At 54.9% G+C, this 25,963-nt stretch overlaps 1 protein-coding gene and 2 pseudogenes across 1 annotated transcript in view; all 3 read left to right on the top strand.

The window, feature by feature from the left end:
* The window catches only part of LOC137464098 (uncharacterized), a 1,364,046-nt pseudogene that overhangs the window by 82,742 nt on the left and 1,255,341 nt on the right, over positions 1-25,963 (top strand).
* Positions 1-25,963, top strand: part of LOC137464097 (zinc finger protein 3-like) — a 208,821-nt gene that overhangs the window by 106,399 nt on the left and 76,459 nt on the right. The gene's annotated exons all lie outside the window — the stretch shown is intronic.
* On the top strand, positions 8,925-11,213 carry LOC137464094 (class II histocompatibility antigen, B-L beta chain-like; annotated as a pseudogene).

Genomic DNA, 25,963 nt, shown 5'->3' with positions numbered 1-25,963 from the left:
GACACGTCAAGGGAGTTGAGGTTGAAGAGAGTTTTTATTCAAAAAAGTGCCATAACAAACAGGCTGTCATAAGAACCGTAACAAACAGGCTGTCCTAACTACCTTAACCAACTAACACTACTAACTACCATAACTAACTAGCACTGCTAACTACCATAACTAACTAGTTGTCCTAACTCACTACTGTAACTAAAATCTGTCCTCCAGTGCTTCAGCTCCTCCGCTGCTGCCTCAGTTGCTTTGCTGCGATGATCAGAGGGGTCAGGCTGGAGAGAGGCTTGGCTGATGATAAAAATGGGTGCTGCCCAAAGGAGAAAAAAGAAAGAAATGAACCGTTACTTTCCAGAGTCTCAACTTCCTCACAGGCTCTGCTGCAACAGGACAAAGGGAAATGGTCTGAAACTCAGGAGAGGGAAGCAGGCTCAGATGAGATCTGAGGCAGAATTTTTTTAGCAGGAGAGTGGGGAAGCACTGACAGAAGGTGCCCAGAGATGTGGGAGGTGCCTCCTCCCTGGAAACATCCAAGCTCAGGTCAGGCAGGGCTCTGAGCCACCTGAGCTGCTTGAAGATGGCCCTGCTCGCTGTGGGGCCCCAGGTGCAGATGACCTCGAAAGGCCCCTGCCAAGCCAAACCAGGCGAGGATTCTGCTTGCTTTGCGTGTGGAAAGCAGCGAGACCGGAGACCATCGGAGGGGCCCCACAAGAAAACCCCTCCCTGGCACTGCTGCTTCCCCTGCAGCCGCTTGGCATTCACCTGCAGCAGCTCCTGGGCAGACCAGCGCCGCTCCTCGTCCGGCTCCAGGCTGCACTCGAGGAAGTCCCGCAGCAGAGCCGACAGGCGCCTGGGCTCCTGCAGCTGCGGGGTCCCGTTCTGCCGGATCAGAGCGCGAGCCTGCAGGAAAAGCAAACTCAGCGCTCTGCCAGCTTCCTTCCCACCCACAAGTGCTCACATCGACCCCGGCTTCCCAGCCCCAGCTCCAGGGGCACTTTCCTCCCTGGCAGAGATGCTGCTCACAGCTCATTTTTCTATGCCAACCAAAAAACCCTAACCCTGGTGCTGCCTCAGCCTTTGTAAAGAGCTGGTGCACTTGCTTCACATTTTCAGGTCATCCTCACAGCCAGAAGAACTGCAACAACGTAAATCCCAAAGCAGATTGTGTCTGGAGACTGCAGAATATGTGTCTGTGTTGAGGCTCCAGTCCTCTGGGAATTCCCTTCCCCATGTGCAGAAACCTCCAGCTGCTGCTCCCAGTGCAGGCTCACCCTGTGCTCACAGGCCTCTGCAACCATGGGAGAATTGGCCTCTTACCATGGCCCTCGTTTCCTTGAAGTAAGGAGGTTCTCCTTCCACCATCTCGATGGTCACAATGCCAAAGGACCAGATGTCCACCTTGGGGCCGTAAGGAGAACTGGTGACAACTTCTGGGGCCATCCAGTGAGCAGTGCCCACCATGGAGCTGCGCTGGTCCTGCTCAGGGCTGAGCTGAGCGCTGAGGCCAAAATCAGCTGAGGACAGAAACAAACACTGTCAAAGGCAGCTGGAATGAGGAAACCAAGCACAAAGACTCCCCGCTCTCAGTCTGAGAATGCAGCAGTGAAGTCAGCTGGAAAAGTCCTCAGGGCTGTAGCCAAGGAAAGATGGAACTGAACTGGACCCTTAAAGAAACCCTCAGCTTTCGTGCAGTCACTTTTACTGATTCCCTTGCAGCTTTAGATTCCAACTCCTGCCCCTCTGGGAGGGCCATTGCCAGAGCAAAGGCACCCCTGACAGCCTGCTCATCTCCTGAGCTCTCTGCAGGGGCAGCCGCTCTCATCTGGCAGCAGGGGCCGGGCAGTGCCCCCAGCAGCCCTTGTGGGGCTCTGGCCGTCACTGGGAAGCAGCCCCACAGCCGCAGCCCGGGAGCGCCGTGCCTGGCCAGGAACACCCACCCAGCTTGACAGAGCCGTCCATTCCCAGAAGGATGTTGGAGCTCTTCAGATCTCTGTGGATCACCCGGTTCGAATGGAGGAAATGCAGGCCCTGCAGACACTGAGAGAGAACAAGAAACACGAGGGTAAAAACCAATGGCCGGAATATATCACACAAGAAAGGACAGTTTAGAATTCTGCCAGCAGCGACTTTGCTGTGACAGGCCAGGAGTGCAGTGCAGACAAGCTCCAGGCAAACGGTTCAGGGCAAAGCTGAGAACAGCACATCAAATCCAAAACAGACAGAGAGTGCCACAACAGCAGGAAAGAGAACAAGAACAGAGTAGAAGTGCAGTGCTGCTGGCAGGCCGTTCACTGCAGGGGCTCTTCCTTCTCCAGCCCATGACAACAACAGAGAAACAAAGCCCTGAGCCTGGAGCCACTCCTGCTCTCACGCCCTGCTGGGAAGGACCATCGTGTCCAAGGCATGGCAGTCACAGGCAGGATCCCTCACCTCCCGACTGACAGCTGCCATCTCTCCTTCAGCCATGCGTGTCTGACAACGTCCTGCAAAGTTCCTCCATCCATGTATTCCATCACCAGCCAGAGATCTCCATCAACAAGGAAGCTGGAAGAGGAAAGCAGTGGCATGGAGACCAATGTGCAGTGCTCAATTCCCCCATGGAAAAGCCTGGAGTGGAGTTTTGTTGCCAGGTCACTTGTCAGTGAGGACAGAATCCGATGGAGAGACATTCCTGCCAGGCTGCACAGCCCTTGGGATCTGCACAGTCTAAAGGAGGAGACCCCTGTGAGAAAGGAGAGGCCTGAGATGGCAAGCAGATGAAAAATGCAGTTTAGCAAAGGCCCAGATCAAGTCCCAGGCCGGGCAGCACTTGGGACAAAAGGGGTCAGAAAACCTTTCAGAAAGTCCCTTCAGAAACAGGCAAGGCCAGTGACAAATGGGCAAACGAGGCATTTCTGGGAACAAGAACCTGGTCTTCCTGGCATCTGCAGCAATGGGAAAGGGCTGGGAAGAAGAAGCCAAGGGAAATAATTTCTGCTGTGGTTTACCAGCACTTGTTGTAAGACACAGAAAACAGGGTCAGCTTCAAGGAAAAACCAAACCAAAGCAACAAAAGCACACAGAGGGAGCGAACTGCCAGGCTGTTGTTTTGGGAAGGTACGGCTGGGTCAGGCATTTTCAAATCAGGCTACAGACTACGGATGCCAGGAAAGGTTAAGGCAGGGCCCGGGCACGGGATAAGGCCTGAAGCACTCACCTGTCCAAAGAGCTGACAATGTTGGGGTTCTTCTTGTCCTTCAGGAGCAGGAGCTCATTCACAGCTCGTTCCCTGTTCTGCCCTCTCAGACTCATTTTCTTTATGGCCACCTGAAGGGACATTGCAGACCTTTCACTGGAGGAGTCTGTGGCAGGAGGCCGCAGCAAACACGGAGCGAGTCTTTTTGGGGCGACGGAGCCGGGCTGTGCCCAACTGCCTTGGGATGGGACACCAGAGCTCAGCAAGTGCCATTCCCACAGCCCATTGCTCTGCTCGCTGGGGGCTGCTTACAGGACACATGGCCAGAGACATTTGGCCTTGCAAGCTCTGCAGAAATGGCCCCTCAGCTGTCAGCCTCCAAGCTCTAACCACATTCTCTGCACCTACAGTCTTCTCAAATGGCCTCAACATTCATTATTAATCAAACACACTTTGCAAGCAGGAGGTAATTCTGGTTCTGTGCAAACAGAGCAAAACAGCTGGGAACCCTTTAGCAGTTCTATGGGATTGGGTCATGATTTCAGATGCAACTGCTCTGGTTGGGATTGCACAACAAAGAAAACACACACATCCATTGCCCTCCTTGCATTCCTGTGGGCACTTCAGAAGGACCAAGTCTGTCCCAGCTGTGCTCTGCAGGCTGACACGGCTCTGCCTGCAGAGGAGCAGCCTGTGCAGGAAAGCTCTGCTGGCCCCCAAAGCTGCAGCCACAGCTCCCAGCAGAGGGGAGAGCCCTGGAGAGCTGCCAGACGTGCTGGGCGTGTTGACACTGACCTCTCCTCCAGTGGCCCTGTCGAGTCCTTTAGAAACGGTTCCGAAAGCCCTGGAGACCAAACAGCAGAGAAGAAAGAAGCAGCGCTTTAGGTCCTGGCAGTGAAAGCCAGCCCAGACAGGAGATCTCTGCTGCCTGCAGCGTTCACAAACACCTGGGGGCATCGACCCTTCCAACAACAGCGCGGCAGCCACCAGCCCTCTGCCATGCAAGGTGTGCCAGAGAAAACTGAGACCCAACACCAAGGAATTGGGCTGGAGCAAATCCCAAATGTCCATGCTGCACTGCTTTAGTTCAAAACCTGAAGTGAGCAACGGGTGTCTAAAGAACTGGAAAAGAATGCATTCCATCCTTTCCCATTTCCTGCCTAGGCAATCCAATTCCAGGGACAGAAGATCTTCCAGGTCCTGCTCCTTGCTGCAGGCAGGACACTGCCAGCCTCAGGGGCCTTTGACGGTGCCTTCGGAGCACAGGTATCAATTCTGATCAGGACTGAGGGACAGCAGGATGGCACCCCAGTGTCTGGAGGTGTTTGGAGCTCTCCTGACTTCTCACTTGATCCTGCACCAGCACAACACCTGGGCCTGCTTGTGCAGAAGTAACTGCCGTGCACTTACCCTTGGCCAATCTGCTCCACTTCCAGGTATTTCTCGGCAGGCTCCGCCAGGCTCACGGTGTTCCCTGAAAGAAACCACGTGGAAGACGCTCCCTCCCAGAGTGAGACCCCGCCTTGCAGCAGAGCCAGAATGCAGCCCCCCTCCCTGGGGCCGTCAGCCCCTTGGTCTCAGCTGGGGAAGGACAAGAAATGACCCTGGCACATTCAGCTGCAGAGCAGCACTGGGTGCAGCTGATGCCGAGACACACACACAGCACCCTGCTCTGGCACACAGGAACAGAGCAGACGTACTCAGCTGCATCAGGCACCACTCCCCTCTCCCCTCTGGCTGCAGGGCTGTGCTGCTGTCAGAATGTTCAGCCCAGGATCCCACAGCCGAGGGAGGTTCAGTGCCCTCTTCCCAAGCACAGGGAGCTTCTCCGTCCTCTTCCCAAAACGCTGCAGGTTCGCCATCATCTTTCCAAGCCAGGGGACGTTCACTGTCCGCTTCCCATGCTGGGAGAAGTTCACCCTCCTCTTCCCAAGACACAGGATATCCTCTGTCCTCGTCCCACGCCAGGAGATGTCCACTGTCCTTGTCCCACACCGCAGGAGCCTCGCCGTTGTGTTCCCACAGCGTGGGATGTTCGCCCTCGTCTCCCAGAGCAGCGAGAAGTTCATTGTCATCTCCCGGCACTGAGGGACGTTCACCATCGTCCCCTGGAACAGCGGGAAGCTCACTGCTGCCTTCCTCCTCTTTGGCCTCCTCTTTGGAAGCAGAGGGAGCCAGAGGAGGTGCTGGTGCTGCTTTTGTGCCCTGTGGACAGACCGCAGCGTGAGGGACGGGAAGTTCTGTCTCAGTTATCACCTTATTTACCCTCAGCTGCACATCCAGCTGCACTAAGCAGAAATTGGGTTCGGAGCTGTTCAAACTAACAATGGGCTAAAGTCCACATTGCCCCTTATTCTTGGGAATTCCATATTCCACCATGGCTAAAGCCAGCAAGCAATGCTCTGCCTGCAAAACCAGACCTGCAGCTCTTCAAAAGCTCTTCAGCAGAAAAGGAGAAAACTCCCAGGGATCCCTTTGCTGCTGCAAGGACACTGGCAGGAACTTTCCTTCAGCCTCCCAGGCTGGCACTCGGCTGCCACATGCCGAGCTCACAACTTGCTGCACAATTCCAAACACCAAAGGTTCCTTTCCCACTCACCGAAGGAGGAGCTGCTCGGGATCCACTCATGAGGTGCCCTGCAAGGGAAGAGGGAACATGAACCAGATGCTGTCAGGAAAATAACTGCCTGTGGTGGGAAATGCCCCAGAGCAAGGCAACCCCGAGAGAGCATTTTGCTTTCACAGCGTCCCTCCAGGAGCCACAGTCCCTTCACACAGCAAGAGAACAGCACAAAATACTGGGCTGGGTCAGCTCTTGGCTGGACAGGCAGTTCCAGGTTCTGCTGCCACAGACTCCCCGCTTGAGGGAACAGAACCCCCCAGGGCTCATTGCAAATGCTGTGCACGCCCCGCTGGCTGCAGACACCCCCTTTTCCAGCTGCAGCTGCTGCCAGGAGCGCTCCCAAAGCAATGGCGTCTTCATGGCAATTTGGTTACAAAGTCAGCTCAGGCCCAGAGGAAGAACAGCAAGCACACAGCAAGCCCAAAGCCACAGCACCGAGGGAAAACCTCGACTTACGTGCCAAGTGGGTTAAAAAATACCCCGCATACGCCACAGAGTACAGCGTGCAAACTGCAGCAGCCACGTGCTGGATCATTTTGGCTGCGCTGCACACGTCTGCAGACTGTAGCCCTGCAAGCACAGAAGGACACCCGTCAGGGCTGGGCTGGCTGCTGAGAATGCCTCGGGCAGGAGGATCCTCCGGCAACGAGCAGTGCCCAGAGCCACTCTGGACACTGAGGCCTCCGTGTGCCACAGCAACGGGAACACCTCGGGGACGTGGCAGTGCTCCTGTGACATCACAGCAGCAGCTCACGCAGAAACCGCCTGGAAGGTTCTCCTGTGTCACAAAGGAGCACAAAGAACCCTCCCAGGGCACAGCCTGTTGCCCAAAGGATCCAGGAGGAGCTCTGAAAATGCAGCAAACAAGGACACCCCATAGCCCAGCCTGAACACTGAGGAGGAACAAGGACGACACCAAAGCAGAGCAAACATGACCTTTAGTCACTGACACTTCTGGCTAAAACCAGCAAGCCGTGTTCCATCTGGGATCTTTGTTCTCGTTCTAAAAACAAACAAGGTTCTCCACTCTAAATATAGAGAAGGCAGGAACTGGGCAGGAGGTGGGATGAGGAAGGAGGAGGAGGAGGGAGAGAGGAAAAGGAGGAGCAGGAAGAGGAGGAGCAGGAGCAGGAAAATGAGGAGAAATAGGAGGTTCCAGTGAGCTCTGTGGCCACAGTACCCTTGGCCCCGGGACCATCGCCCCCAGCTCATCCTGCAGGTGAGAGGGGAGAGTGAGCTCATCCCAAAACTGTCGGGGGGTCCCTGAGAGGGTTTTTTTATTGGGGCGTGTTTGGAGCTTGCAGACTGTGGAATTGAGCCCCAAATATTGTCTGGGAGGCCCAAATAAACCCTGGGAGGGTTTTTTCTCTGTGTGTGTGTGTGTGTGTGTGCGTTTGGATCTTGCAGGACCCCAAAGCTGAGCCCCTTGGGGGGATCTTTGGGAGTCCACGTGACCATTGCCCAGGGTCACCAGGGGGAGGACATTGGTCCTGGGGACCCCCGGGGCAGCAGAGGAGAGGAACCCCTGGGACCCCCGGAGTGGGGGGAGCAGAGAGGGGTGATCCTGGAGCTGGGGGAACCCCGGCTGGCTGGAAAGAGGGGGAGCCTGGAGAGGAGGGACCCCTGGGACCCCTGGGATCTCAAAGTAGATCATCAAGGCAGAAGGGACCCCATGGACCCCCAAAAGCCCCTGGATCATCCCTAAGCAGGACGCCGAAGAAGGGGGATCACCTGGAGCCATTGGACCCCCATCATCCCAAGGAAAGGAAACCTCTGGAACGCCAAAAGTGGAGAGATCAGAGATCGGGAACTCCTGGGAGAGTTGTTTTGGGCTGAACCTTGATATAGTGGAGATTTCCATGGACACAAGACTCCTGCTGAGTTCTAGGGATGGATTTGGGCAGTGAGGAGCCTCTACTCCAAGGTGCTCCCACCTTGGTTTTCCCCAAAGCAGGATTTGTCATTCCCAGGCTGTGGCTGGATGGAGAAGGGGGAAAAGCCCTGGAGATCCTGCAGGAGGAGGGGCTGCAAACCCAGCCCAGGGAGCTGTTGGGAGGAAAGAGCTCCCGCCCTGAGCCAGGATCGTGGCCGGAGTTCCGTCAGGAGCTCGGAGCTGGTGGAGAAGGCTCATGGCAGGGAGAAGCCCCACAAGTGCTTGGAATGTGGGCAGGGTTTCAGCTGCAGCTCCACCCTGATGGAACACCAGAACACCCACACTGGGGAGAGGCCCTGTGAGTGTGGGGAGTGTGGGGAGAGCTTCAGTGGGACCTCTGACCTCACCGAGCACCACAGGATCCACACTGGAGAACGGCCCTATGAGTGCTTGGAATGTCAGAAGAGCTTCAGGTGGAATTCAGAGATCGTCACTCACCAGCACTTCCACACCAGGGAGAGGCCCTGTGAGTGCCCAGAATGCAGGAAGAGCTTCGTGCGCTGCTCCTGCTCCATCCCCCATGGGAGGATCCACGTTGGATGATCCCCAGTGAGCCCCGTTGGGCAGAGCCCCGGTGACCCCGCTCTGGGTGATCCCAGTTGGGTGTGGGGAAGGTGTTGGAGAGATTTCTTTCCCCTCTCCTTGTCCTGGTGTGATTTGGTTGGTAATAAATTCCCTCCCTGTGTCCGGGCCGGGTCTGTTGTGCCCGTGCCGGATTTGCTGAGGGATCTCTCCCGCTCCTTGTCCCCAGGCAGGAACCCTCGGTTCCATTTTCTGTCCCTGTGCAGCTGCGGGGGGCAGGGACAGAGCGGCTCTGGGGGGTGCCTGGCATGGGGCCAGCGTCACCCCTCGCCACGGGCACCCCTGAGACCCCGCGCAGCCGGGCACACATTTCTGGGCACAGCTGAGCTCCCAGCTGCGCAGCGCCCCAAGGCTCCCCGTGCCTGGAAAAGCCCCAGCCGGGGCTGCAGCGTCCCGGAACCGCTCAGCCAATCCAAACGCAGCCAAAACGCGCTGCAGCCAATGGGAGCGCGAGGAGTTGAGGAGTCATCGGTTGTGTGGCAGAGCCTCGGCAATCGGTGCCCAAAAGTGCTCGGAGCCAATGAGAGCGCGCGGCGCTGCTGAGCCCGCGCTGCTCCGGACTGGTGCTGCCAGCGCAGCGCGGCCGCTCTGGGGCTGGTGCTCCCTGGGCGGCGCTGGCCATGGGGCGAGTGGCGGCAGCTGGGGCCGTACTGGTGGCACTGGTGGTGCTGGGAGCCCCCCCGGCTGCGGGCGCGGAGCTCTCGGGAGAGCGGGGGGGGGCGGGAGGCGGTGGGACAGGAGGGAGAATGGGGAAAAGGGGGCGGTGGGAGCCCGAAATTGCAGGGGGAGGAGGAGGAGGGGACCCCGAAAGGAAAAGCGGGAGGGGCTGAGGATTGGGGGCAGGTGAGGAAGGGTCGGGAGAGGGTGGGAAAGTAGGGAAAATGGGAGGGTAGGACCCCAAAACTGAGCGGGAGGGGGGGCTGGGGATTGTTAGAAAAGGGTGGGAAAGGGTGGGAAAGAGGAGAATGGGATCCTAAAAGTGAGTGGGGAAGAGGTTGGAGGTGGAAGGGGAGAGGATGTGGAAGGGCAAATGGGGGAAGGGTGGAAAAGAGGAAGTGGCAGCTCGGGCAGGAGGGATCCATGGGTGCCCTGGGCCACGGGCGGTGTGGAGTGGGGATCCGGGGTGGATCCCGGAGCTCTGGGCGTGCTGGGGGGGCACCCCCGGACCTGTGTCCTGCACACACAGGGGTGTTCCAGTACGTGGGAAAGTCCGAGTGTTACTTCATGAACGGCACAGAGAAGGTGAGGTACCTGAGCAGGTTCATCTACAATCGGGAGCAGTACGCGATGTTCGACTGCGACGTGGGGCACTTTTTGGGGTTCACCCCCTATGGGGAGACAGCAGCCAGGTATTGGAACAGCGACCCAGACGTTATGGAGCAAAAAAGGGCTGCGGCGGACTGGCTGTGCCGGTACAACCACGAGTATCTCAGCCCGTTCCTCACGGAGCGCCGAGGTGAGCGCGGGGCAGAGCGTGTCCCCTCGGGCCCTGCCCTGCCAATGACCCTGGAGCCCCTCAAAACCTCCCTGGAATCGGCCCAGAGCCCTCAGCCCTCCTTGTGCCCATCCCCGAGACCTTGTGTCCCTGCCACTGCCCCCCGTGGCTCTCCCAGTCCATCCCAGTCTCTCCCAGTGCCTCCCGGCTGTCCATCTCAGCCTAGCGTGGTGCTGCCGCCTCTCAGCCAATCAGAGCGCGTGTCTCTGATGACTCATCAGTTGCCAGGCAGACCCGCAGCGCCGAGTGCCCCGCACTGGACTCGGCCTCCCAGTGCCGCGCACTTCGTTCCCAGTTCCTCCCAGTGCCGCCCCAGTCCCTCCCAGTCCATTCCCAGTCCATTCCCACTTCACTCCTAGACCTCCATCCTCCCTCCCAGTGCCCCCCATCCCCTCCCATCTCTCTGAGTGCCACCCCAGTCCTTCCCAGTCCATTCCCAGTCCCTCCCAAGTCCACCCCACACCTCCCCGCTCTCTCCCAGTGTCCCCAAGCGTGCCCATCTCGCTGGTGCCCTCGAGCTCCCAGCCCGGGGTTGCTCCGTGATGGATTTCTAACCTGCCCACACCCAGCTGAGGTGGTTCCAGGGCCAGCAGGAGCTCTCTGTGGTGGCCACCGACATGGTCCCCAACAAGGACTGGATCTACCAGCTCCTGGTGTTACTGGAAACATCCCCCTGGCGCAGGCTCACCTGCAGCTGGCAGGTGGAGCATGTCAGCCTGGAGCACCCCCTGAGCCGGCACTGGGGCACAGGGGAGGAATTGGGGGCGCTGCCAGAGCCACTGGGATGTGCTGGGAGCAACTGGGGGGGAGTTGGAGACAGCCTGGTTTGAGCTGGGATAGGGGCTCAGGGGAGTGGAAAGGCTGAGAAGGGGTTTGAAGGATGCTGGGGAGGGTGGGATGGGGTTCCAGGGGTCCTGGTGGACACTGGGAGGGAGTTTGGAGGTGCTGGGTGTGACTGGGAAGGATTGGAGTGAGCCTGGAGGAGCTGGAAGGAGATTGGGGATGGAAAAGCAGAGCTTGGGATGAGGTTGGTTGTGCTGGGAAGAGACTGAGAGGGGTCTGTGCGAGTCCTGGTGGGGCTGGGAAGGGACTGGGACAGGGTTTGGGGGTCCTGGGGCTGTAGGGGAAAACTGGAAGGGGGTGGTCGGATCCTGACAGGAATGGGAGAGGCTTTGGTGTGTCTAGGGGAGACCGGGAAGGGTTTGGGGGGAGATTTCAGGGGTTCCTGGGTGGGATGGGAGTGACCGGGAGGGTACTTGGAGGGGCTTGGGGTGTCTCTGAGAGGTTTTGGGGGGTCCTTACTCCTGCAGACCCCCCAGAGATGCCACTGGATGCCGCCCGCAGCAAGATGCTGTCAGGGATCGGGGGCTCCGAGTTGGGCTTCATCTTCCTGGCACTGGGGCTCAGCTTCTAGGAGCGTGTGTGCTCCTTCCCCGGGGCCCCCAGCCCGGTGTCACCCCCTTTTCTCTGCACACAGAGCTCCTGAGTCGCCAGTGGCCGTAGCCGCTCCCCATGGTCTCGGGCCCGGCCGGGACCCCCCGCTTCATCCCCACGCTGATTTTGGGGGGGTCGTGTGTCCCCCCAGCCCTGCTGTCACTCTGCCCCTGCCCGCCTGCTCCCAGTCTTCCCAGTAAAGCTTCCCAGTTAAACCCAGCCCAGGTTATGGGGGGCAGTGGGGAGGGACTTGGGGGGACCCCACGCGGGGGCCGGGACTGGGCAGGGAGGGTGGGGTCCAGGTGGGGAACACTGGGTGCTGCGGGTCTGCCCGGCAACTGGTGAGTCATCAGCCCCGCTCGCTCTGATTGGCTGACTCTTGTCCATCGCGTTCTCTCATTGGCTGAGGAGAGGCCCGGGACTGGAGAGAAGCAACGGCAGAGATCCCGCCCCGAGCACCGGCACGGGGACAACAGACCCAGCCTGGGCACACGGAGGGAATTTATTACCAACCAAACACAGCAGCACAAGCAGAAGGGAAAGAAATCCCTCCAACACCTTCCCCCCACCCAACGGGGATCACCCACAACAGGGCTTATCCACGATGGAGAGACGGGGACAGCCGAGTTTAGACCAGAAGCCAATTTCATTGAGGGTACCAGGTGTTTATACAGGGTTTTACTTGTGTGGTGCTCAGATAGGGCTCGATGTTTGCTAACAATTTCCCATTGGTTACGCATTCTTCATGACATCACGGCACCTGGGAACATTATCTTATCACAAACTCTCACAACAGGTTGCTTGGTCACTTCTTGCCCAGGGAGACTTAAACTGTGTCTGTGTCTCCCACAGTTGCTGCTCAGTCAGGCCTCAGATATCGGCCCCTTTATCAGCTCCATTGTTTTCCTCTCTGTTTTATTCCCCATTCGGGGGCACCAGGGCTCTGCCCAACGGGGGTCACTGGGGATCATCCAGCCTGGATCCTCCCATGGGGGATGGAGCTGGAGCAGCCCACAAAGCTCTTCCCTCACTCTCTTCCCTCACTCCAAGCTCTTCCCTCACTCCAAGCTCTTCCCTCACTCTCTTCCCTCACTGCAAGCTCTTCCCTCACTCTCTTCCCTCACTGGAAGCTCTTCTTTCACTCGGAGCACTCGCTGGGAGAATTGAGGTGAAAAATGAAAAGCTTACAATTCCGATAGATTTGTAGGATTTGGTACGTATTTCAGCGCCGCGCGCACGCCAGGCTTTTCCCTTCACTGGCCATGTGTGTCCCTGAAAACTCCGGATTCTTTTTTATTACTCTAGCTAATTTACATATTCATAGAATTTCACAATAGGTTCATGCATATTCATTCTTCTGATTTTGCCTTACGCTTACAGCTAGTTACACTTGTACTCACTTTTTGTCAGAAAGTACAGAGAGAACTCCTGGGTCCCTCTGCGATGTCTGTTTCAAGGTTGGAGGAGTCTTTCTTATCTCTTTAGCTTACAAATTTGCATTCTTTCTCTTTAGCTGGGGCAGTTTTGCTTGTGCTCCAGTTACTAGACTAAACAGCATATTTTACTTATGTTTGCAAGCACAAAGAGGAACATTTTACCTAAATCCAAAGGGATTTCTACCCTGTTAAATTTTTACACTATTTCAGGGCTTCCCTTACTGGTGCCTCCGTTGGTGTTGGGTCAAGTGAGAGCTCTGTGAGAAGCTCTTCCCACACTCCCCACACTCGTAGGGCCTCTCCCCGCTGTGGATGCGCCGGTGCAAGGTGAGGTTGGAGTTGCGGTTGAAGCCCTTCCCGCAGTCGGGGCAGCAGAAGGGCCTCTCATCTGTGTGAATCCGCTCATGTAAGAGGAGTGTGGAGCTGGTGTGAAACCTCTTCCCACACTGGGGACACTCGTAAGGCCTCTCCCCAGTGTGGATGCGCTGGTGTGTTCTCAGGATAGAGTTCTGGCCAAAGCTCTTCCCACACTCCCCACACTCGTAGGGCCGTTTCCCAGAGTGGATCACCTGGTGCTGGATCAGGTTGGAGCTCCGCCTGAAACCCTTCCCACACTCCCCACACTCGTAGGGCCGTTCCCCAGTGTGGATCCTCTGGTGCTCGATCAGTTTGGAGATGTGGCTGTAGCCCTGCCCACATTCCAAGCACTCGTATGGCCACTCCCCAGTGTGGATCCTCTGATGCCGGATAAGGCTGGAGCAGTGTCTGAAGCTCTTCCCACACTCCCCACACTCGTAGGGCTGTTCCCCAGTGTGGACCACCTGGTGCTGGATCAGGTGGGAGCTCTGGCTGAAAGCCTTCCCACACTCCTCACACTCATAGGGCCGTTCCCCAGTGTGGATTCTCTGGTGCCGGATCAGGTGGGAGCTCCGGCTGAAACCCTGCCCACATTCCAAGCACTTGTGAGGTTTCTCCCTGCCATGAGGCTTCTCCACCAGCCCCGATATCCGGCTGGATCTCCGGCTGCCTTCCTGGCTCAGGGGGGCTCCTTCCTCCCTGCAGCTCCCTGGTCTGGGTTTGCAGCCCCTCCTCCTGCAGGATCTCCGGGGCTTTTCCTCCTCCTCCATCCAGCCACGGTACGGGAATGACAAATCCTGGTTTGGGGAAAAAACAAGAGGAGAGCACCTTGGACTGGAGGTTCCTCCTTGTCCCACTTCATCTCAGGAAATCACTGGGCATCTTGTGTCTGTGAGAACCTCCAAAACACCAAGATTCACCCCAGAAATACTGCAAAATTCAAGACACAGATAAAAAAATCCCCACACCTCAAAATTCAGCAAAAACCTCCTCCAAAAAATAAAGATCCAGCTGACATATAAAACCAAAGCACCAACATTTATCCCAAGCAAGCTCAGAAACACCAAGATTCACCCCGTGAAAATCCTGGATCCCCCTCCACAGTCACCTGCTGCATGTGGGGGGAGCAGCGCTCCTGGGGCTGGGGGGAGGCTGCAGACACAGGGAAGGGTGGAACCTTGTGCTGCTTCCTGTTTCTGCTCCTCCTCCTGTGTCTCTGCTCTTCCTCACACTCCTCTTCCTCCTGCTATTCCTCCTTCTCCAGCACAATCCCACCTTCTCCTGCCACGTCCATCCTTTGACCATTTTGTTCCTCAACCCTGCTTCTCCTTCCCTTCTCCTCCTGCCCCCAGGCCCAGCACCCACTGCCGGCTCCCTCTTCCCCCCAGACCCACAGCATCCCAGCGCAGGGGCAGGGATGGAGCTGGGGCAGGTCGGGCTGGGGCAGCGCTGGGCTCTCGGCCGCTTCCACCCGCACTCGGTCCCCACTGCAGCCGCTCCCGCCAGGACAGCGCGGGGGGGCCCGGCCTTGGCGCTGCCCCACTCCCACCTCCCCAAATTCCCCTCGCGGGGGCGATGGGGCCGAGGGGGGGGCGCAGGTGGGGTCCAGGTGGGGAACGCTGGGAGCTGCGAGTCTGCCTGGCAACTGGTGAGTCATCAGCGCCCTGCGCTCTGATTGGCTGAGCTCTGCCTGAGGGCTGGGGCTGCAGCAAAGCGGGGACACCCTGCTCCAGGGGGGATGTCCCGAAAACGGGGGACCCCCATGAAAGGAACAAGAGGAAAGTGTCTTTACAAACAGATGCTGTGAATCTGCTCCAAGATACGGCCAGGGACCTGTACATAAGGAAGTGACAGGAGAAGCCATCGGTTTCAGGAAATGTTATCAATTGATGACACAGACTGCTGCTCAGCCAAGGTCCTGCTCAATTCATGAACTTCCAGAAGAATAACAAAGACTTAACAGAGCCAGGAATATCGTCTGCTATACAATAGTGGGGTGCATATGAAGGGGGTATGTAGCAGGTGGATTGGGAAGTCTGCACCTCTCAAGTACTTCAGCCAGTGGGGAAAGGGAGAGGGAGATGTGGCCAGGAGAATTGGGATGAAAAGGAGGCTGTGTCCTCCAACAACTGCAGAGATCCCATGGGGAATGTCCCATGGCCTCTCCCATTTCTAGGAATGAAATTACTTTTACAGGACTCCTCTGTCTGCTTTGTGGACAGAAACCTCTGCTGATGTCAATTTTCCCACACACCCTGGGGCTCATCCGGAATTCCTTCCACCATCCGGGGCGGCGGGCAGGGAGTGCAGCTGAAGGTGCCTCACCCACTTTGGGTGATCGGCTCCCTTGGCTGGCGGCGGCACCGGGATCGACTGGGGACCCGGGAGTGACCAGGAGACAGATGAGGGACACATCAGGGGGGTCTGTGAAGAGTCAGCAGGGAGAGAGCACTGAAAATCTCAGCAGTGAGTGCACTGGGATCTTCGGGGAGTGAACATGGCAGGGCACCCAGGGAGGGGAGAAAAGGGAAAGCCAGGGAGGGGTCCTGGCCAAAGGGATGATGATCCCAAAATGTCTCTGAAGGGTCCCTTGGGAGAATGTTGAGGTAGTTTGCACATTCCCCCAGAGGTAATTAAGGACATGGACAGCCAGGGGGGCAATAAGGGAAGTGGAGAAGGGATTTGGACAACAGGGGATGGATGGTGTTGGTGTGCTGGGAAGGGATCGGGTGAAGGGCAGCGGGCAGCAATGTGGTGAAGGCAAGAAGCAGCAGGAGGAATCTATGAGGTAAGAAAAAGGATGGTGGAAAAGAGGAGGAAGAGAAAAATACAGTGGACTGGGATGTCTTTCAGCACTGTTCTATGCTCAGAATTTGCCAGCTGATCCAGATCCTTTCCATCCCGGGTTTCCAGGACAGGAAAAGAAGGAGGTCAGGATGTCAGGGGGTTTCTCTGTGGTGGGCAGTGGCAGCACCGGGCGCAGAGGTGCGGGACCGGGAGCACGGGCTGGGGGCCTGTGGGGAGCTGCGGGGCCGGGCCGGGGCTGTGGGGCAGCCGGGGCTCAGCGCCGGGCGCTGCCTGACCCCACCAGCCCCGGGCAGGGCCGGCAGTGGCCCCCGGCCCCCAGGAGCCTGCGGGACGCCCCGGCCGCTGCCCGGCCCCGTGGAGCTGCCGGCCCTGCCCGCCGGGGGGCCGCCTTTGGACACTGCGGCAGGACAGGGACCGGCTCTGGGATACAGGCTGGGGAGGGGACCCTGAGCACAAGGAGGAAAACAAAGACACATCTGGGAAATGCAGATTGTACATGGAAGGATCAGGGTTTTCTATTAAGCATCTGGTTTGGGTTTCTGGAGAAAAGAAAGATTTTGCAGAAAGCTCAGCAGCTCTCAGAGGATGAGCACTCACATTGTCCTACACTGGCTGTATGATGCTTTTATCCCCAGTTGTCTGTTCTGTTTATGCTGAATAGTAAGTTTTGCACCTTTAAGACTTGTTCCAGGAGTGAAGGGGCGGGAGAAGAAGCCCCGAATTTGTTTTCAGGAACTGCGCTCACTCCTCCACATTCCTGCTGCTGGGCTGCCTTGTCTGCACACGGACAGACAGCGAGACAGAGCTCTCCTTTGCTTTTTAGTTTGTTTTAGCTAGCTGGGGCAAAGAAGTTCACTGGACTGTGGCCTCTTCCTTTTCTTTGGACCTGCTCACACCTGCTCCGGACTGAACAGCCAGAAGAGATCAGCAGCTCGCACCTGTGACCCAGCGGGCCGGGCCTGGGCCACGGCATTTCCAGTGCTGGAGGGACTGATCAGAGACTGAGTGAGCTGAGCTGCAGCCCGGGGGGATTTTTCTGAGTGTGTCTCTCTTTCTTGGAGTGGCAAGAACTTTCATTGTTTAATATTGATTAGGTGTGCTTGTTTAAGAAACAAGGTTTTTCCACTTTTCTCCAAAAAAAGATTTTTTTCCCCGAACCATTTGGGTGGAGGGGCCGATTAAATCTGCTTTCTAGAGGAACACCTTCAGGGGTTCCTGTCCCAAATTTACCCTGCACCAGGACACACAGGCAGTGAGCGCGGCTGCAGGAGTGGCAGAAGAAGGCCCTGGAGCACTTGGGCACAAAGGCACAGCAGCTGAATGCAAGAAGGGATGAGCAAAAGGCCAAGCTGAAGGCAAAGGCCATGGCACAGCTCCTACAGCCCCTCAGGGATCAACCCCAGGGCCCAAGGGGGCCCCAGCACCCAGGGGACGGGGTCGGCCACAAGCACCTGGCAGAGGCATTGCCCTCCTGGCCAGGGGAGAGCCCACCCAAACAGCCCCTGGGAAGGAGTCAGGGCTCCAGCTGCAGGGCACAGGGACACTGGAAGCAGAGATAGCAGCACCCTCAGGAGGAGCAAGCCCACCCCTGCATGGACATGGATTGTCAGGGCTGTCACAGCTCCCATCCCACCGGGGACCCACCACACTGGACCCCTGGAGAACATTCAGGCTGGGTCTGCAGCGAGAGGAGGCCACTACTGATGGACACAGGGGCCTCTCCATCCACTCTGAATCTTAGACCTAACGGGGGAATATTGTAAAGGAATGTTTTATTATTAAGGGAATAAATATTTTATTATTAAGGGAATAAATAATACCAGCTGAGCTGGTATGATTTGTCCAATCACTATTAGGAGCTGTGGGGGATAGGTTTGAAATAAATTAATTTCTTTTTCTTCCTACTATGATTGTAATTAATCAGGAAGGAATTTGACGGTGGCATTGTCATATTGTACAAGGTGATACAGAGGCTATTTCTGCTGCACCTTTGTGTCAAATGTCTGGCAAGGCCTATGCTGAATTTAACCCAGAGGTGTGGGCAGCCCCAGGGAAAGAGGGAAAATCTGATATGGAGCCTCTCCAAATTACTTTGAAGCAACCAGGACAAGTGGTGTCTACAAGCAACACCCTGTTCCAGGGGAGGGAAGGAAGGGCTCACAGCCTGGTACAGAGTCCCTGCTAAAGGCAGGGCTTTTGGAGCCAGGGATGTCTCCCTATAGCTCTCCTATCCTGCCAGTCAAGGAATCAGATGGCTCCAATAAGGAGGACAAGAAGGAGTGGTAGACAAAGCCTCTGTGAAATGGCTGAATTTTCTGGCCAAAAATCATCTAATGAGTATTTGAAAAAAAAAAAAGTGCAAATGGTGGAGGAAAAGGTTAAATATTTGGGACATATTTTGACTGAAGGTTTGTGGTGGATTGACCCAGAGAGGGTCTAGGCAATCTCAGAACTAACGTTACCCAGGACAAAAAGGAGCTGCGACAATTCTGAGCATTAACAGGGAATTACAAAACCTGGATTGAGGATTCTCTGCTCCAGACAGAACATTGTAGGACTTTTTAACCCCAGACAGCCTCAATATTCTGGTATGGACAGGAGAAACAGAGCAAACCTTGAGAAAATGAAAAACCAAAAATATTGATGCCTCAGCAGTGGCTCTTCCAGTCTCAGTAAAGAAACTGGAATTGTAGGTGAATGTTAAACAGGGCCATGCCAAAGGAATTCTTGGGCCAAAATGTTGAACCCAGTGGCCAGAGTGGCCTCATTGTCTGCAGAATTGTGCAGACACAGCTTTAAGGGGAACCCAGGCCCAAAACCTGATGACAACAGGATCTCCAACTGTTCCAGTCTGCCATCAAGTTAAAGCTTTGATAACCAAAAGAGCCTCTAAATGGATGAGCAGTGCTCAGTTATTACAGTATGAAACTTGTTCAGTGGCACAGGAGGATTTAGAACTGAGGGCAGGGGAAGGGTTTAACCCAGCCTCCTGTTTGAACAGCCCACAGAGGGGCTGGGAAGAAACCCAGGACTGCATTCAAGTGACAGAGCTCCAGACCCAACCTGGGAGAAACTGATGAGACATTCCCTGGCCTGAGGGAGAAAATGTGTTCCTGGATGGCTCTTCAAGGGCAGCAGAAGGGAAAAGAGCTACAAGACACGCTGTTATTAAGGAAGGGAATCAGACAAAGCCCAGGTTACCGCCCCATGGTCAGCTCAACCGGCACAGCTGTGTGTGCTTGTAAGAGCCTGGCACTGAAATGCCCTGAGCAGGAAGGCTTCAATATCTTCTGCTGACACCATGCCACCTAACAGGGGGGCAAAAGCAATTCTGATTGCTCAGCAACCACTAGATCACTTATACAGGTATTTCTAAAAGAAATAATTCCAGTTAAAGGGATTGTGGAAGCAACAGACTCAGACAGCAGAACTCATTTTACAGGAAAGATCCTCCAGGGGGTTATGGCAACTTTAGGAATACAATGGGACCTCCATAACCCCTGCACCGCCAGAGCTCAGGCTGGGTACAAAGAATGAATGGGGAAAGAAAGAGCCACCTTTGGAAGCTGGGGATAGAAACCAAGATGCCATGAGTACGGCTTTTGCCATTGGCTTTGGCAAGAGTAAGGGCCAGACCCAGGGCAGATATTCAATTCTCTCCCTTGCAATTGATCTTGGGAATTCCTTACCCTGGTAATTCTCCACCCAGTGCAGCGTGGGGATAAGGGATGTACATTTAAAGCAGTCTGTGGCCAGAGTCCTGTCTCTTGTGAAATCTCTCCCACAGGAAGCTGGGCTGGCACAGAGCCTGCCTTGGCACTTTGCTGTTCCCAACATCCAAGCAGGACATCGGGCCCTGCCTAAGGAGGCCAAAGCAGCACCACTGGTGGCCAAGTGGCGTGGCCCATGCCAAGTGTCCCTGAGGCCAGAAACAGCCCCCAGCACAGCTGAGCACGGGGGGACCCCTCAGCCTGGGCTCCAGGGCTCTGAAGCCCCGGAGATTTGCACTTCCCGCCTGCAGCAGGAGCATGGGAGGCCCCCACGGAGCCTGCACTGAAGGCAGCGCAGCAGCAGCCAGGGCTCCACAGCGGGGCAAGCCCCTGGGCCTGCCCACACATCCTCTGCTCAAATCCTCTGCCTGGGCACCCTCCTTGGGCATCTCCAGCCACCGGGGCCAATCCTTGCTGCCACTGCTGCAGCTTCAGTGCTTTCTGGGCCTGCACTGCCACAGCTGCTGGCGAAGACAACGGCACAATTCCACTCTGGGTCTCAGTCACACTCACACACTGCGCTGCCTGGGATTGCACTGATGGAAAATACACCAGGTCATAGACTTGAACATTTCTAACATTTTATTTCTCTACTCAGCCTTGGTTTGCCTTGGCCTCGGGGAAAGAAATGGTAAAGGTTTTTTTAAGGGATGTTCCACCACTCAGTGGAGATGAGTTTAACATCTCAACACACTGGGAATGGCCCAAAAGATTCCCACAAAGATAACGCCCAGCAGCAAACAGCAACCAACACCTACCCCAGACACTGCCCCCGGCAGAGCTGGAGACACCTGCTCTGGAAAAGGCTGAGAAGGAAATCCAGCAGTTCCGACCTCATGAACAGCAGAAGCCAAGAAATCCGGGTCCAACAGGAACCCAAATACTAAAAACTGCACAACTTGAAACTACAGAACATTAAACCAATGGATTTAGATTGGTTCAGACTGTATCAAGTTTGGGGAAAATCCAGTTAAACCCACGTGTCACGGAACGATTTTCTCTGCACACCCGAGCTATGTGGGGATGGAATGATTTCTGTAGCACATCCTGGCCAGAATCAAGGAATGCCTTGACTCTAACACTAAACATATTGATGGAGTTTTTCTTTTTCCTGCACTTTCAGTGTAAAGTTTATAGCAGTAGAGTATTTTTTGTAATAATCCTACTTCTATATTGCCAGTAAGGTTTGGGTCAGGGATGAGAGAATGAGATTTTACTCCGAGGACAAGTAGAAAAAACTTAATAGCCTTGGAAATTTTTGTGTATTTTTGTGCGAGAGATACCAAAATTTTGGTCTGGGTTTTTCGAAGTTCACCTTTAGGCTGCAATTTGGAAAACGAGAAGAGATTTAAAGTTGGCCCTTTCACTCATAAACAGTAAATAGACGATTTGAAAGAAAAAATAAAAAAAGCAGCAGGTATTGGGGGGGGGGCCCATGTGGGGCTGCTGGAGGCTGCTCTGGAAGAGAAGCTGCATTCCAGGCAGCCAGCAGAGGAGCTTTAGAAATGCAAATTAACACTGCTGGGGCAAAGTGGGGACAATGGACCTGCCTCTTCTTGCCTGGGGCAGGAATTGGGCTGATTCCCTCTGCCCCTCACCCCAAGCTCTGCCTGCCTGCACAGATGGAATCTGCACAGCTGAAGGCAGAGCCCATGGTGAGGATCTCTGACTCTGCAACAGAAATGGGTGAAGCTGCAAAGGGAAACAGCAAATGGAGAATGCTGTGAAAACCTCACTAAAATAAGGGGGGATCATCCCTGTGCCCACTCCAACATGTGCTGGCACTGTCTATTCCAGAGAGAGATTCTTATTATAAACAGAATGTATGCATAACCATGAAGTATGTATGAATATGCAACAGTGAATGGATCTTAAGAGTTATTCCTTTGTTCGCAAAACATGTTGTCCTAGCTTAAGTGCCCGAGAGCATCCAGATATCCGTAATTCTTTGTTTTTTATTCTCTTGTAATTGTCCTAACTCTAAATTTTTATTACTCTAATTGTATTACTATTTTTATAACCACTTTATTTTTACCAAACTTTTAGAAATTGTAAAAACAAGTGTGAAAAATGCATGTCTTATGATTGGCTTTTCGCAAACATTAAATTGAATACTATATGTATTATGTTATATTGATTAGAAGTGCTGTATTAACATTTTAATAGTATGGTATTTGTAGTTTTTAGTTAAAATAGAACCTATGTATGTGGGGGTTTTTTTACTAGCTCAAGCAAGAGATGAGATAATGAAGAAACTCTTCACACAGAGATGACAATGAAGGGGGCCCATAAAGAATTACTGCCTCCTTATCGGAAAAGAGAAACATTCTTCCACCTTCTCCCTGTCTTTATGGAACCACCAGGATTAAGGGGAAGAAATTGACAAAAACCAGAAAAGTTCTTAATTTGCAAGGAATTTATGCATCATGTATGAGATGTATGAATATGCAACAGGCTACTGCTTTTAAAGGTTATTCCTTTGTTCACAAGGCATGCTTATTGGGCTTAAGTGCCCGAGAGCATCCGGACGTCCGTAATTCTTTTCTTTTTATTGTCCAGTAATTACATGAACTCTAAATTTTTATTACTCTAATTGTATTACTATTTTTATAACCATTTCATTATCATTAAACTTTTAAAAAGTTCTAAAAAACAAGTGACTGGCGTTTTTCCCGCTGCAGCACTTGGAGGGGGGCTGTGCCCCAGGGGATGGACTCCGGTTGGAGAAGTTCCTGGAGAAGTCTCCGGTGGGAGAGACCGCAGGCTGCAGCAGGGGAACGACTCCTGTCCCTGCGCAGAGGGAGAAGCCACGGGGGATGAACTGAGCACGGCCCCATTCCCTGTCTCCTGCACTGCCGGGGGAGGAGGTGCAGCTGGAAGGAGGGAGGCGTGGGGAAAGCTGCATTCAAGGCTCTTCATTGACTTCTCATTGTCCTGCTCGGAGCTTTTGGAGTTTTGTGCCAGAAATCTCTCCCCCCCCCCACTCACCCACAGGGCTTTGGGGCGGTTTTCCCTTTTTTGGGGAAATCAAAGCGATGCGCTGATGCTCCGAATTAGGGGGCAGGAGAAGTGGGGCTGCTGGGCTTCCCGCAGAGCCGGAGGCAGCGAAGGCGAAGGCGCAGGGCCGGGAAAGCCGTGTCGGGAGGTGCGGAGCAGTTTGTTGGTGCTGCAGATCGATGCCGGCCCGGGCCCGGGCCCGTTCCAGGGCTGTTCCTCATCTCCGGCTTTGCCCTCCCACAGCCCGGGGGGCCCTGAGAGCGCGGGGCGAGGCTGTGCCGTGTGCAGAGCCCGCCCCTCGCTGCCATTGGCCGCTGCTGCCGTCAGTCGCGGTTCTGGCGCGCTGATTGGTGAGAGCGGGGCGAAGCACGGCCCCGCTGGCGGCCTGAGGGCGGCCCTGGCTCGGCAGCGGCGCCATTGGCGGAGCGTCTGTGCGGGCCCGGGAGCGGCGGCAGCGGCCGGAGCGCGGGGAGGCGGCATTGGCGGAGCTCGGAGGCGGCCCCGGCGCAGGTGGGAGCCGCGCCGGGTTCTGCGGGGGCTCGGGGCTCGCTGCGGGCGGAGGGGGCGGCAGGGGGCTCCGGCGGCTTGGCGGTGCCGTGTCCGGCCCGTGCCGGCCCTGGGCTGAGGGCGCTGCGGGAGCGGCTGCCCGCGGTCTCCTTCCCGCCGCTGCCTGGGCAGGAGCCGCTGCCGGAGCAGCGCTGGCTCGTCCCGGTTGCTGTGGCTGGGACAGAGGTGGCTGCCCCGTGGCCGGGCCCGTGCGGGGAAATTCCCGTCGCCGGAGGTTTCTGTGCACAAAGGAGACCGAGGAGTCCTGTCAAAGTGACTCGATTGCTGAGCAGAGGGAGAGGCCGTGGGGCATTTGCCATGCGCTCTCTGCCCTTGTTGTAGCACGCTGCCTCCTTTGGATGCTCATTTTCCCGGCCGCATCTCCCTCTGCCTTTGCCCACTGGCTGAGGGACTTGGAAGGTTCAGACTTCCCGATCCGCCTGCTGCCTGTCCTCGTTCATATGCACCCCTCCTTGTGGATGACAGCCGATATTCATGGCTCTGTTTGGTCTTTGTTCTTCGGGAAGTTGAGGAGTTTAGCGGGACTTTGAGCAGCTGTCCGGGTCCATTTGTAACATTTATTGGAACTGATGATTTCTCCGTTACTTCCTCATCTCCAAGTCTTACTTCCTCATCTCCAAGTCGCTGGCCCTATCTCCAGGCAGATTCACTCATTGACTCTGTTTTGTTCTTCCTGGGTCCTCTTTGGTTTTGGGATTATTCTCGCTGCCCTCATTCCCTGTCCTTTTGTAGCCGTTTCTGGATCAGGAGGCCTGGCTGCCACCTGCATCCCCTGGCTCAGCTGCTGGATGAGCTGCACTCCCAAGGTGTGGAGCATGGTAAAAAGATGAGAGTTGCTGTAGCACAGAAGAGGAGAAGCAGCATTCGTTTAACCCATGGTGTGCCAGGGAGCCACGAAACCGTGTCCCAATCCCATCCTTTCCATGTTTGGACCAATACAGAAACTGCTCTCCAATTTCCTTTGTTATCTTTTTTCACCGCTTTTCCTTTGTCATCTCTTTGCCAACAGCAGTTGGAGTCATTTAGTTTTCCACAAACTCCTCCTTTTTCTGCTAATAGATAATGTGATCCCATCCCCTGGTGAAATGTTGTGTTCCTCATTTCAGTGGATGGGTCGGCAGGAAGGTCAGGAGCTGGAGGTGTCTGGTTGGTTCTTATTTCGAGGACAGCTTGTAATCTAATGATGCCATTGAAATGATAAATGGGTTCTGTGTCTCCTGATATGAATTGGTTTGGGTTCCCAGGGGCTGGTCCGTGGTGTTTTAGGATTTGTTCTGGTGGCCCTTCATCTTTTCCCCATTTTTGGGCGCTCCCTCCAGCCGGGGCTGCATCAGTTGACTGCTTTTGTCTAATTACATCATGAAATACTTGAATTCCAACTGATTTCCCTGAACTTGTTATAGCAAAAACCCCAGTGCTCTGATACTCCCTGTATAGCATAGACAGTGCCAGCACATGTTGGAGTGGGCACAGGGATGATCCCCCCTTATTTTAGTGAGGTTTTCACAGCATTCTCCATTTGCTGTTTCCCTTTGCAGCTTCACCCATTTCTGTTGCAGAGTCAGAGATCCTCACCATGGGCTCTGCCTTCAGCTGTGCAGATTCCATCTGTGCAGGCAGGCAGAGCTTGGGGTGAGGGGCAGAGGGAATCAGCCCAATTCCTGCCCCAGGCAAGTAGAGGCAGGTCCATTGTCCCCACTTTGCCCCAGCAGTGTTAATTTGCATTTCTAAAGCTCCTCTGCTGGCTGCCTGGAATGCAGCTTCTCTTCCAGAGCAGCCTCCAGCAGCCTCATGTGTGCCCCCCCCCCACAACCTGCTGCTTTATTTATTTTTTCCTTCAAATCGTCTATTTACTGTTTATGAGTGAAAGGGTCACCTTTAAATCTCTTCTAGTTTTGCAAAATGCAGCCTAAAAGTGAACGCCAAAATACCCAGACCAAAATTTTGGTATCTCTCACACAAACATACACAAAAAAATCCCAAGGCAATTAAGTTTTTTCTACTTCTCCTCGGAGTAGAAACTCATTCTCACATCCCTGGCTGAAACCTAACTGGCAATATAGAAGTAGGATAATTACAAAAAATACTCTTCTGCTATAAACTTTGCACTGAAAGTGCAGAAGAAAGGAAAACTCCACCAATGTGTTTAGTGTTAGAGTCAAGGCATTCCTTGATTCTGGCCAGGATCTGCAACAGAAATCATTCCATCCCCACATAGCCCGGCTGTGCAGAGAAAATCGTTCCATGACATGTGGGTTTAACTGGATTTTTCCCAAACTTGATACAGTCTGAACCAATCTAAATCCATTGGTTTAATGTTCTGTAGTTTCAAGTTGTGCAGTTTTTAGTATTTGGGTTTTTATTGGACACGGATTTCTTGGCTTCTGCTGTTCATCAGGTCGGAACTGCTGGATTTCCTTCTCAGCCTTTTCCAGAGCAGGTGTCTCCAGCTCTGCCGGGGGCAGTGTCTGGGGTAGGTGTTGGTTGCTGTTTGCTGCTGGGCGTTATCTTTGTGGGAATCTTTTGGGCCATTCCCAGTGTGTTGAGATGTTAAACTCATCTCCACTGAGTGGTGGAACATCCCTTAAAAAACCTTTACCATTTCTATCCCCGAGGCCAAGGCAGACCAAGGCTGAGTAGAGAAATAAAATGTTAGAAATGTTCAAGTCTATGACCTGGTGTATTTTCCATCAGTGCAATCCCAGGCAGTGCAGTGTGTGAGTGTGGCTGAGACCCAGAGTGGAATTGTGCCGTTGTCTTCGCCAGCAGCTGTGGCAGTGCAGGCCCAGAAAGCA

This window comes from Anomalospiza imberbis, chromosome 36, assembly GCF_031753505.1.
Source record: "Anomalospiza imberbis isolate Cuckoo-Finch-1a 21T00152 chromosome 36, ASM3175350v1, whole genome shotgun sequence".
NCBI classification, from domain to species: Eukaryota; Metazoa; Chordata; class Aves; order Passeriformes; family Viduidae; genus Anomalospiza; species Anomalospiza imberbis.
Note: the sequence above shows the minus strand (reverse complement) of the source record. Positions and strands in the feature narration are given on the sequence as shown.